The sequence below is a fragment of the Amphiura filiformis genome, chromosome 20 (assembly GCF_039555335.1).
Source record: "Amphiura filiformis chromosome 20, Afil_fr2py, whole genome shotgun sequence".
NCBI classification, from domain to species: domain Eukaryota; kingdom Metazoa; phylum Echinodermata; class Ophiuroidea; order Amphilepidida; family Amphiuridae; genus Amphiura; species Amphiura filiformis.
The window spans coordinates 32,181,241-32,195,011 of NC_092647.1; positions in this window are offsets into that span (position 1 = coordinate 32,181,241).

A 13,771-nucleotide genomic window follows, 5' to 3' on the forward strand; every position below is an offset into this window, starting at 1 on the left:
CCCCTTGCAAAATCTGTTTTCTACACCTCCATGTTTCCTGACAATATGGCCAAAGTACTTCAGCTTTCTCTCCATTATGCCGCTTCTGATGGTTAGACTTGTACCAATCTTGTCGAGGATCCAGGAATTTGTTCTCCTGTCTTTCCATGTCACTCGTAGAAGCCTCCTGTAACACCACATCTCAAAAGCATCTACTCTTTTCCTATCATTCTTGGTCATAGCCCAAGACTCGCATCCATAAGTGGCAATGGAAAACACAGTTGCACGAAGTAGGCGTACCTTGAGGTCAATGGATAGGCCTCTGCTTTTCCATATGCTTGACATGCCCTGCACAGTTGTCCTTGCAATAGCCAGTCTTCTCTTAATTTCAGTTGTGCTGTCACCACTGTTGTTAATCATTGAACCCAGATATTCAAATTGCTTCACCTCCTCAATCTGCTGTCCATCTATCACAAACTCATCACTTTTCCGCTCTCTGTCTACAACCATTATTTTTGTCTTCTTTGTGTTCAGGAGAAGGTGTTTTTCTTCGCTGGCCTCTTTGATGCGCTTCAAAAGATCAATCAGCTCTACTCTGCTGCTACAGCAATAAGAGTGGTATCATCGGCGTACCTCAGGTTAGTAATTCTTGTACCGCCAAACTTCACTCCACCTTCAAACCCCTCCAAAGCTGTTCTCATTATGTCTTCAGAGTAGATGTTAAATAGGTTTGGTGATAGCACACAGCCCTGTCGTAAGCCTCTTCCAATCTTGAACCAATCTGTGTCTCCACTACTTGTTCTGACTGCCGATTCTTGGTCTTCATATAAGCAGCTGATCAGATCCACAAGATGACTTGGGAAACCCATCTTTTCATAGTTTCCCACATCTGAGGGTGGCTAACACAGTCAAAAGCTTTACTGTAATCTATGAAGCACATGTAAAGAGGAAGTCTATGCTCTCTGCATTTCTCAATCACATTCCTGATATTGACAATTTGGTCCCTAGTACCCCTTCCTTCACGAAATCCTGCCTGCTCATCAGATATTTCTTGCTCCATTTTGTTCTTCATTCTCTTGATGATGATCTTCAGAAGCACTTTACTTGCATGACAAATAAGGCTGATGGTCCGGTGATTGGCACACTCTTTCAAATTTCCCTTCTTTGGCAATGGAATAAATACTGCCCTGCACCAGTCTCTCGGCCATTTCTTCTTTTTCCAGATGATACCACATAGACGCCACATTAGGTCTATCCTTCTTTCCCAGTTGCCTTCCACAACTCAGAAGCTACATTATCAATGCCAGGTGACTTAGCATTTTCATTTGTTCCATGGCAAGCTCAACTTCAGATCTCAATGGTGGAGGTTCTTCCTCACTCGTTTCACACTGTACATACACCTTGTCATCTTGTGCCTCAAACAGCTGGGAACTATACTGAACCCATCGCCTTTTGATGTCTACACTTTCGGTAAGAGTGTTACCTTTCTCATCATTTATAACATCCATCCTGGGGTCCACTTCTTGGTAAGTTCTTTGGCAATACCAAAAGCTATTTTTGAGTCACCCTTACATCTTTCCATTTCCACACATTTCCTTTCGATGTAGTTTCTTTTGTCCTCCTTAACACTTTTGGAGACCTCTTTGTTTAAGCGTGCCCATTCTTCCTTTCCTCCATCTGCCTTTGCTCTCTTCCTGTCATATCAGCTAGGTTTAAGGTCTGCTGAGAGATCCACGGCTGTTTCCGTTTCATCTTTCTAGGGATGTACTTCTTTGCTGTGCTCTGGACTGTTTCTTTCATGTCTTCCCACAATTCATTTGGGGTCTGCTCTTCTTCATTAACTTTCAGTAACTCGTCAAACCTGTTCTTCACATCCACTGAATATTGAGTGGGAATGTTGTCAACATCATACCTGGTAGGTGGTGCATTTCCTCTCTTAGCTCTCAGTTTTAGTTTTACTTTGGCAACAAGTAGCTGATGGTCACTACCACAGTCAGCGCCTGGTCGTGTCCTGACATTTTGGAGTGATGTTCTCCACCTCTTCCTGACCATGATGTAATCGATCTGGTTTCTTGTTCTATCTCCTGGGCTCATCCAAGTCCACAGTCTCCGTGGATGATGCTGAAATAACGTGTTCCCAATGACTAGGTTATTAGCTTCACAAAATTCCTCCAGTCTGTCTCCACGTTCATTTCTGATCCCAAGTCCATATTGGCCTATACACCCAGTTTTCTCCTTCATTTTGCCAATCTTAGCATTCCAATCCCCCCGTACGATGAGTAAGTCTCTTCTAGGTATACTATCCATAACTCCTTGTACCATCTCATAGAAGTCTGTCATCTCGCTCTCTGATGCATCTGATGTTGGTGCATACACTTGTATGATAGATACATTTAAAGGATGTCCTTGCAGTCTTACAGTCATCACTCTTTCATTTATTGGATTATATCCCAAAACACACTTGGCTGTGGTTCTTTCTATTATGAAACCCACACCTCCTCGTTTCCTTCCAGTATCTTTTCCAGAATAGATGAACATACTTCCATCATCTGTAGTGAACCTCCCTTGACCAAGCCACCACAACTCTGTTACTCCTAGGATCTTAATATTGTTTGCAACCATCTCCTTCTCCACAACTTCAATCTTTCCTCCTGACATACTGCGTACATTCCATGTAGCAATATTTATTGGCTTCCTTAAAGGGGGTGCTGTTCCTTTCCTTCCTGGGACCGTCAAGAACAGGACTTCCTGTAGCAGGCTTTAATCCTGATCTGTCATCACCAACAGGTGTACTCTGAGCAGCATCTCTCTCTTCCCCAGTAGCCATTGACGTATCTTCCGGCCTGCGGGTCGCACCTTCCGATACCATCGTTTTCTTTTGACTTTGTACTCTCATGCTTACATTCAAGGCCAAATAGTACGGTGGGTGGCCAGGTCCTTCCGTACCAACAGTAGAGGGCCATTCCTGAGTTCTTACAGTACTAGCCTCCTCTTGACACAAACCATCTCCCTGGATGCCAGATATGAGCTTTGTGTAATTGTGTTTTGTCGTTGACCATACGGTTGATTCCTCCGGCGCAACACATACATCAATGCTGTTGACCATTGACGACTATTTAAACCATAGCTAGTATTCGCTATTTACCCATAGCTGGATTACAGAAGGTTCACCCTACAAAGTGTCCCTTCCTTCTGCCTACTCATACCACACTGGCGAGGTAACATGGTAGAGGCTGGATGAGCTCCGAGTTGGAAGAGAGGAGTTCTTGAAGTCAGCTCTTGCTGGTATACTGACAGGGGGTCTCAGCGCCCCCTGAGAATCCACATCCTACACAAAACACTATGATTGGGACAGCAAGAAAGAAAGATGAAGAGAAGAAGTAAAAGTCACAACACAAGCTGGCACCCACACTAGCTTTTACCCGACAAAAGGAAATGGATGATGTTGTCCGTCTGTGGACAACCTTTTAGTCCACAGTCCGGATTTAATTTGACAGTATCGCCCATTTCCTGATGCCCGTGTGGGGTTACGCCGTCACCTTCACACTGGGGATCTGTGTCCTGTACCGCCAGTGTGATATGGGTTATGTGCCCATCAGTACTGGAATTCAGCGCCTTTACCCTAGTATGTGGAATAAGAACTCCCATCCTCCACGAAACTTAGGACGAAAGCTCCAATCCAAAAACAACACCAGACAAAAAACAAACTACCAAGCCAACTAAATTGGCTCACCTTTCCTAACCAGCTGTGTTGCGAAAGGAAGTTTTAAGGTAGAGAAGGTGGACAGATAGAAGGATGAAAAAATAGAAAAGGATGAAATATAGAGTAGTGTAGGTAGGAGCATCCAAAATGGGACAAGGTGTAAGTACCCAATTGGAAAAAATCCAGCATAGATGGAAAGAGTTGGCACAAGTGCCAATGCTGGCAAAAGGTAGTTTTAAGCTCCTCGACACTGGGATAAGGTGTCTCCCTTTTCCAAGTTCAAAATAAATTACAATTTTTAGATCATTTTTTTCGTTTTGATTTCAAAAATGGATATTTTCGAGTCCATGTTGAAAATAAATCCTGTTATTGTTCATGTTGTTATTACATGTATTATATCTCGCAAGGTTGAAGGCAGTTTGCCGTAGTAGCACAGGCATCTATTTTTTAATTTCTTGGAATAAAAAAAAAATATCATGTTTTTGCCAAATAACATAGCTAAATGTTAACCCTTTAGTTATAGTTCTAAGTGCACATATTTTATATGTATATGTTTTTAACTGGCAAATAAAATGATATGAAATGATATGATATGATATGATATGATATGATATGATATGATATGAAAAACCCCTCAGTTTTATGGCCGGATAATCTTTTGAAGCAGGGTCCGTCCGTCGGGATTTTTTTCTAAAATATCACAAAAGCTTCCAAAAGTTTTCAAAACTTTGACAATTTTATTTTTCGAAAATATATATATATTTTAATAGCTTTCAGTCAAAATCAACTAAACAATCGGAAACAGAGCAATCATAATCAGCCATAGCAGACGACGCAATGAAATTGTTTTATCGAAATACACTATATTAAACGTAAAGCATAGGCCCCTACTTAGTATATCTTTTAAGGTTATTTTAGATAGGCCTGCACACCTGCAAAAACTGAGGTATATTTATTTAACAGGACTGTTTGTAAATGCATTTAATTACCGTTGTATGGGTCAAGTTTACACAATTTTGTGTAAAAGAGTGCCAGAAATAAACACAAGAAACGGTAAAACCATTACACAAGAATATGATGTGAAACATTTGAAAAGTATATATAAACCACTAACTAGTAACTACCCTTGCTGATCTTAGTAAAATTTACCCCATTCAGCGGTTTCCCACAATCATGGTCGTCCCTGGTGTCAACTTTACCCAACTTGAGTAAAGTTGACAGTCCCTCATTCAAATTATTAGTTTTGGTTCTCTTTTGTTCAGAAGCCAAAATTAAGGGATTAAAAGTGGAGATGAACTGGTCTGCAATCATAACACTATTGTGCTGGGAGGACACAAGAGGGTTTATGACCATAAATATATGATGGCATATAACCGTAAGTATATAATGGCATATTGTGCTAACATTTTCATTATCGGATATCTATTAACGCGGTCGACAGTTGATGCTCTCTGTCGTCGGTGGCATACTTTCATATCACCGTATAATTACACCCCGTATAATGAGGGGATGGGAGGGGATGCTTTTTCTTTATTTATAAATACAAACGTTGTATGATGATGGAGATGATTTGATTATGAATTAGTTTATTCGCCGGAAAGCACAATCTATACCTCAGGTCAGGTCATAGGTCATGCAGAGGTCAAATCTTAGAAATGCATTTCCTGGACATCTGTAAGGGGTACAGGGCGCAAAATTAATGACCAGTGGAACATTTTGCAGGGGTCAGGTCAAAGGTTATCTTGGGTCAAATCTTATAATTTCATTTTCTAGATATCTGTAATGGGTATGGGGCTCAAACTCAGTGACAACAAATCTCATGAACAGGGAACATTTTACAGGGGTCAGGTTAAAGGACATGCAGAGGTCAAATCTTAGAAATGTTTTATCTGGATATCTGTAAGGGGTATAGGGCTCAAACTCTGTGACAACAAACTAGATGACCAGGGAAACATTTTTGGAACATTTTGTAGGGGTCATGTAAAAGGTCACGCTATAAAATGTGTCATAAAATCAAAATGGTAAATGCTAATCCCTTGATTTTTTCACACAAGATTACTAATGGATATGTGATTCATAAAATGTTTTAAAACCCAATGGGTCCAACTCGGTTCTTAAATAAAAATGGATTCTTTTCTCTATTGCACTTTTGTTTTTATTCACCCTGTATTACATGAAATAGATTATATTGCAAACGTAACAGTATTGGATACTATGAAAACAAAACATGCATGCATGAGCAAATCAGAGGCATTTACATTTACATGAGAAATTGTGAAACGGCTATTTTTAGAACCTACAAAGTAAATGATAAATATAGCAATAATGACAATGATATTCAATAATGACATTGGAGTTACATACACAAAATAATTAGAAAATAATTTATTGGGGACAAACTCCAACCGGCAAGGCAGAGAGAACAAAATAGCACAAACACACGAAAGCAAGTCCAATCTGAAATACCATATACTTTTAATATAATAATAATAATAAAAAAATATATTTGATCCATTAGTCAGAAATGTAGCTACTGATGAGATGCTTTTTAAAATAAGTTTTAAATGATGACACAGAAGGGCTGGATTTGATTGACTGGGGAAGTGAATTCCATAGTAGAGCACCTTGAATCTTAATGGTATTATCAGCAAGTTTTGTTTTGGTTAAATTAACATGGAAATTACTGGCTTGTCTTGTGAGGTGATCGTGAATACTTGCGTTTGTAATGAACAAGTTATTTAGTAGACTGTCCCACAGTCTCGGTCCGGCCTGGATAATGGAACGATACATAATTACATAATAGCCTACCAAAATATGCCATAGTCCTTCACCCCCCATTCTAAATACACAGCCCAAAACCAATTCCTCTCTCTACACAAATTAGCTCAAATTGATGCCACTACACTGATCACACCTCCTATATTGAACGCTAAAATTCAGTGACCGCTCCCCACGCCGAGACTGTTCCGAAGTGTTAGAGATTTCACTTCCAAATATTCGTTCAACGAAGCCCGGTGATTCTGATGTCAATTACGAAAGCCCCGCCCCAGTTTCAATTCAAATATGGTAGCACAAAGCTATGCCGCGGGATGTGACGCAAGATCGGATGGGACACTTGTCATTGCTTGTCAACAACTGAGAGGTATTGAGCTCAAGTGGCACGCGTCTGATAGACCCATGGTACGCGCAATAATAAAAGGCAACCACTCGACTCGGACTTAGGCCTATTGTCCATATTGCGTATATTATCGCGTGCGGTTTGCAAATGTTTGCACATTATTTAGCTAGGGAAGCCTTTTCAAATATCCCCGCGCTGCCAAGCTGCGTTGATTGGTCGGATACAATATCTTTGTTTTAGTCGCTTACACAAACGTTAATGTAGTGAAAACATGGACATGGTATATAGAAAGATTGCGTGACTCCAAATCCGTAAAAGTGAACTCCCAGCATTTTGTGGGAACTGGAAGTCAAATTGCTTACAGACTGGGAGGGTCCATGTATTGGGTTGATTTTTAATGCTATGTAATCTACATTACCAGTCGTTCTCCATGGACCCGAGGGAGGGTCTAGTTATTTAGCGGCAAGTCAATTGGAATAAATTTTGTGGTGGAAGTAGAACATGAACGTTCCCAGTTGGTAAAAAATTATATCTTGAATCTTAAGGGTAGAGACAATAGACATTTTTACCAAAGTAACATATTCTTGTTTAGACCATGATATTGTTGTATCTCAATACTATCACAACTTCAGCTGTGTAACTTACCTAAAAAGTGGTTCTTTTAATTAAAAATACAATAAATAAAATCACTCTGCGCTTTTAGTACTGACCAGACTATAGTAATATTTTTTTCATCTGTGCACACGATACAATATTATGCAATACTAGCAGCTAATATTAATCACGCTTCAGTGGCAAGTACCTCTAACTGGTATTGAAATTTGTCTTGTCCGGGGGGCGCTCAGTGGCGTTATTTTCTAGGGTCTATGGTGAAGGTGCCTGATGCGTAGTAGGCCTATGTATAGGGCTGTAAAAACCTGTTCAGTGATTTCATCCGGAGAATGTAGAAATCCATGAATCAGCAAAATTTAGATTTTAGCACCTTGCCCAGCACCTTTGTTAGTTTCGATGTGCAAACATTAAGCCCTGTATTAAAGACAAAATAAGTTATTTTACATGAATCTGTAATTTCTCTACTCAGTAGAGAAATTAGCTACATGCATTTGAACGGGGCTTCAACTTTATCAATAGGGCCTACTGCTGCTTTCCTCGGTTCTTGCCAAAACGTTTTAAAATATCTAATGACAATTTTAATGATTTATCCTTCACTTTTCGGCATTTTATATACAATTTAAATTTGTTTTACCATTTTATACTTTCGCTGATATCACTGAATAACTCATAAATTAAGACCCCCCATTCGCTATCACCCAGAACATATGGTTTGCCATCCACCACCGTACCCTCTCCCCCACCCCCACACACACTTTTTTCCATTGGATCTATCGTCATCCTAATTCAGACGCTTTTATTGTTTCATTTACAACTTTTATTAATGATATTTATCACCAATGATGTTACCGAATAGTCTTTTGAGATTAGTAGGCCTCATTCTCATATAATTGAAGTGCTCCCCCCGAATAGCAAGATAATGGCATGCTTATGCTTAGTTTTGACATGTAAGAATACAAAATGATTTCGTGAGTTCTTAATGGGGAGTTATAAGCTCCATTGCAAAGTGAAAGCAGAGCGAGGTGTGTGGATGTGAGGGGCGTGTGTTGTGTTTATGGCCCGGGGTTTATGGGGGAGGGGTGGGTGATAACAGCTGCCTGGTATCATTCAACATTTCACTGTTACGGCTTGAAATTTGAAGGCAGCGGGACATAGGATGCTCTCAGGAACAACTTTTACCACCTGATGAACAATCTCAAATGCTCTACTTTGCACCAACATGACAGTATAGATTAGGCCCATGAAAGTCAATTCCGAGTTTATCGTCACTTTTTTTCCAGGTTGGTGAGGTGACTTTTTCATTTTTCATTATTTCATCAGATTTCATTATTGACCTAAAATGCGTGTTGATTTAAAGCCAAACTCATACATTTGATTTATAAACATGTTTTTTATATGGGTAAGGACTAGAAAAGTTAGAAAAGAGCCTGGTTTTGCATCCAAGTTATGAATATATGTTTTACAAACGAAAATATATGTTTCAATTGCTAAAACTGGTGAAAACACTGATACTTTGGAAATAATGAATTATTTATTAGGCATTTTTGAAAATTTGACGCGGGTATTTTTTTTTTTTTTTTTGTGCCGCGGGCGGGGGACGACAAACTTGGAATCGACTTTCACGCGCCTTATAGGAAATATATTCCATCAGTTAATGGTTTTATAGTTTATTATTTCGATTTACCAAAAATGAAGAAATAATATAAGTAATAACTGTAAAAAATGGTTTATGTCCAGTTCCAGCCAAAATAATGGGATAAATTAAAAAATAAAACGCACTATACTATATTTTGGAGCTAAAGTTTAAACCAACAAACCTACGGTATAACTCACGATAATAAACTCTCTTTTTTCCCCATTCATTTATCTAATGTAAATAACAAAGAGGCGCTTATTATAGGGCCTACGCCAGACTGAGCACAGCTGTTGCAAAATTGATCAAGGTCCAGGTGGTGATCGCTGTGCATTCTCTAAATTCAGTAAATTTCCATAGTCAACCGTGTAATTGAATGGGATTATTTTGAAATTTTAAAACGCTTGAAATATCACAAACAAATAGGCCTATGTTAATAAATAAGATAAATACATGCTAAAACTGTTGGGGTTCGATAATGAACCCCACAAAACTAACCGAGTATATGGAAAATACCATACGGCCGGGCGGTTTCACAAGTTGCCGGCTCTATCATGCCACTCACCGCCTGTCAAGATCCAAAAACTTCTGAACACATTACCACAGACATTACATTAGGATCAAGGACGTTGGTTCGAATCAATTGTTTAAAATCAATCAATATATGGGAAAGAATCAGAATTCCAATACGCTCAGTGCATTCTGTCAGAATCGGAAAGGACAACATATTGACACGTTGTAACTAGGTGTTAACGTATGACTGGTGGAGTGCGCAATTTTGCAATATTTTCGCCATTTTACAAAATACAAATATGCTCATAAGTTTGCCAATAGCAAAGATCAAGGATCTGGAATAAGTCATAGTTGAACCGGAATATATTTGCCAACTATGTTCTACGTTGGAGGTAAGTTCATAATGTTCTTCATAGCAAGAACAGCAAAAGCACTGGCACAAATGCAACTTTTTACTAAAACGCCATATTCCGCGATAGTCCATATTTACATGACTTTGGCGAACACTTTTGGTTCTCGTTTAAATTCTACCGATAGCACAGTCGATCTAATGTTATCTGCGGTTCGAGGACAGTTTAGAGAACTCTTTTTGCTGGTTGTTTGGTTAAAAAACAACATAATTTTTAAATTATTTTGATTCAAGCAGGCGACCCGCATGCTGTGCAAAAGACGTTACAAATTGTCAATGAAAGAGCTTATAAATTAAAATCACGGACATTAAGCTCCACAATAGCCATCTACATTCCAAGCGGAAACGCTTTTCAGAAACATACCCATCTTTTTTTCAGCAATCGCTGAAACCTAAATATGCAATTCCAGGCGATTTGTAAAAAATAGCGTCAGCATATTTGACTATGAACTTGGGACACCGAAACAAATGCTTGCATTGGTGCCAGACCTATTATAATGATACGATAATTAGGCCCCCAACATTGGCTTTCATTTTAACCATTATTTATTGAACTGAGATTTTTACTTTTTGAGAAATTAATGAATTTATCGAAAAACTTTTCGGAGATCGTCACCTTACCAGCTTCACGCCTTAAGTGTGTTAAGTTGCTTGAAGAGTGGTTCTGTTTGAGCCAGCCAAAGGGATTTGGTGCACGTGCGGATGATTCTTTTTTGAAGGAGAAAAAGTGATTCAAGGTGCGAGTTATTTTTGTCAGCCCAGATAATATTGCAGTATGAAATGTAGGGAACTACAAAGGTGTTGTAAAGTGTAAATAAGGCTTCTTGTCTATTCACCTATATTATTCACAGTGAAGCTATGTAATTTGATCGATTGAAATTCACAATAGGCAATTTGATTAGGGGAAGCTATTCCAGAGGGAGTATGTAAATTAATGGAACAGCCATTTCAGAGGGAGTATGTAAATTAAATGGAACGGCTATTTTGGGGCCATTTCAAAAGGGATTATCAACGCGTCTGTTGAGTTGGATATTTTTAATATCGGTGCAAACTCTATCTAAAAAAGGTTCCAGTTGATGATTACGTTTTGGTGGGTTCCAAGTGCTTTTGGGTTTAAAGGGGTTGTATGGTGGTTTATCTTTTTGTTCTTTGTCATGAAAGAACTCCCTTAGTCTCATCCGTCGGCTGAAATCTTCCAAGTCGCGATGCAGTTGAAAAGTGTTGATATAAACCGAGCCCTTTGTTAAGAAGATCGGTTTCAGATTTGGATACAAAAGTAAAAAGTAGGAAACTACCGTGAAGTATATAAAATTGGGCGAGGATAGTTGAACAGAGGAAAGATTGATAATGTAATCCAATTCAGTAGAGAATCTGGACCTCACAGTCACGGCCAAATTACGCCCCTTACCCAGCAATGAAAACTCCGGTAGTACTAAATGCACCTCCAAAAAGTGCTCGGTTTGCCCTTTCATCATTGAGTCAACGAAATTCACCAGCTCTTCTACCGGCGAGTCATTCCCAATAACAGCTAAAATTAACTGCAAATCTACTTGGGTTATAATATCTTCTCACATGCAAAAAATCTAAACTTCAATACGTCGGCAAAACTACCACGCGGCTTTATACTCGTTTCACCAACACAAAATCAGACATCAATAATGCCGAAAAGAATTAGAAACGCACTATTTACGCACACCGACATCCGCCTGGTTAATAACTACAGGGTTCAAAAGAAATAACTCCCCCCTAAAATTACAAAACATTTCTTTGCATAACATGACATACATTTGGTTGATTTGAAAAAATTACAAACCTGTAAATAGAGGAATCCTTTTGCTACCTTTCAAATTTTCTTCTTTTTGAAAATCATTTTTTGTTGGTCAAAAATTATCACATTTTCCAAAAATGATGTTTTCAGAAAAAGTTGCACTTTTCAACAGCCTATACAAGTAATGTACAAACGTCAACGTGTATCAACGTGAATTTGTCTTAAATTTTATGTATCCGATTACTCAGTCACCCATGGAATCATCTTTCAGTATAAAACAATGATTCATTGACATGAATTTTGACAAGAATGGGGTTTTCAATCGGTGTTTCAAAAATGGTAAAATCACTATAGAAATAAAGTTTGCAGTGTGATGCTTATTTCCATTGTTGGCTAAAAAAGATGAAAAATTTATTTGCAAATTGTAGACTGAAACAGTTGCAAAGATCTATAGCAGCGCGCCTCTCTTGAATAAAGGTGTACATGACAAGAAGAAATGGCCAACACAGATTGGAGGTTGGAAATCAGCATTCAGTCAATTAACTGCATGCAGCCAATTTCTTGTGGCCACATCATGAGTGTTACACCTTTATCCAAGAAAGCCAGCATTTTAAATCAAAATGCAAGATGCTTCAACTGACCCAGTACAGGTAAATGTTCACCCTTTTGGTCAAATTTAAGCGTGGAGAGCTCATTTCTCCTTCCTAGTGATTTTATCATTTTGAAACAATGCTGATTAAAAACTTTAAAGAAAATCGCATTTTACGCCGAAATTAAGTTCTGCAAATCTTTGTTTTCACTGAATGATGGTTGCATGGGTGCCTGAAGGATCGACGACAGAAAGGTAAAGGAAAAAACCAAGAATTAAATCAACCATAACATTAATATCGAGAATGTTTTGTACATTATGTGGTTTTTGCAAATGAAACAACTTTGGGAGGGTTGAAAAACGATTCCTCTATTCACAGCTTTTTGAATTTTTCAAATCAACAAAATATATGTCAAGTTATGCAAAAAATGTTTTGTAATTTTAGGGGGGTTATTTCTTTTGAACCCTGTACTTTGTACAGCAGAGACACTAAAATCAATACCCGGGATCGATACACGTGAATGTGCTATGCACGATTTGATATTCAGACGATAAATCTTTGGATACCGGGGTAGAAAATGATGAATATCTCCCGTATTGTTTTATTCTAAAGAATAAAAAATAAAATTTTTGCTTGCACTTAAATATGTGTGTTGAATGGATATGATAGTCGTTAGCTTGCGTATTGAGAAAGAACCGTGCGTATTGAGCTCAAAAAGTGACACAAATTCTGATTTTATATGTGCCGAACTATACCGCAGCGTAGGCCACTCGTGGAGGCAGTCTAGCAGATGACCTCATGGCGTATACCATGCTCACTCACACACAGAGAGGTCAGTAACCTGGCTATTGTCAATAGCCTTAATCGGATGTCCCTCGGTATATTATGCGTCTCAAAACTATTAAACAGATCGGAACAAAATGGCCATGCGTGGCTGTGGGTTCAACCTACCATGGCGATTTCTGCCATGAAGATATCGGGGCGATGACACTATGTGTCGATCATTTCAACTCCCCTGACCATTCCATCTCCGATATATCTTTGATGGGGATTGAAATGATCTACAAACACCACGAGAATATCATTTTGAAACGTGAATCATTTTGGATAGCCAAACTTCGTACTCTTAAACCATATGGCATCAACGCCGATCGCTGAACCTCAGCTTCTCCACATCTTTACCTTTTTCCCACTTTGCTTCCAGTCCTAACCTGATTGCCTCGCCATACGATTTTTAACATGCGTAATCGACCCCCGGGTTCAATCACCCTTTTTTCCGCACTAATCATACCAACATCTACTCATTAACATCATCATCTTGTCTTGACGTATATTCTCTGCACGTTTAGAGGTGAGTTGAGTTTTATTCAAATGTTTGTTTATACAATTTTGTTTGTTTGTATGTTATCCCAGTCTTGCAGATATGGACTTATGAATAGAATAATG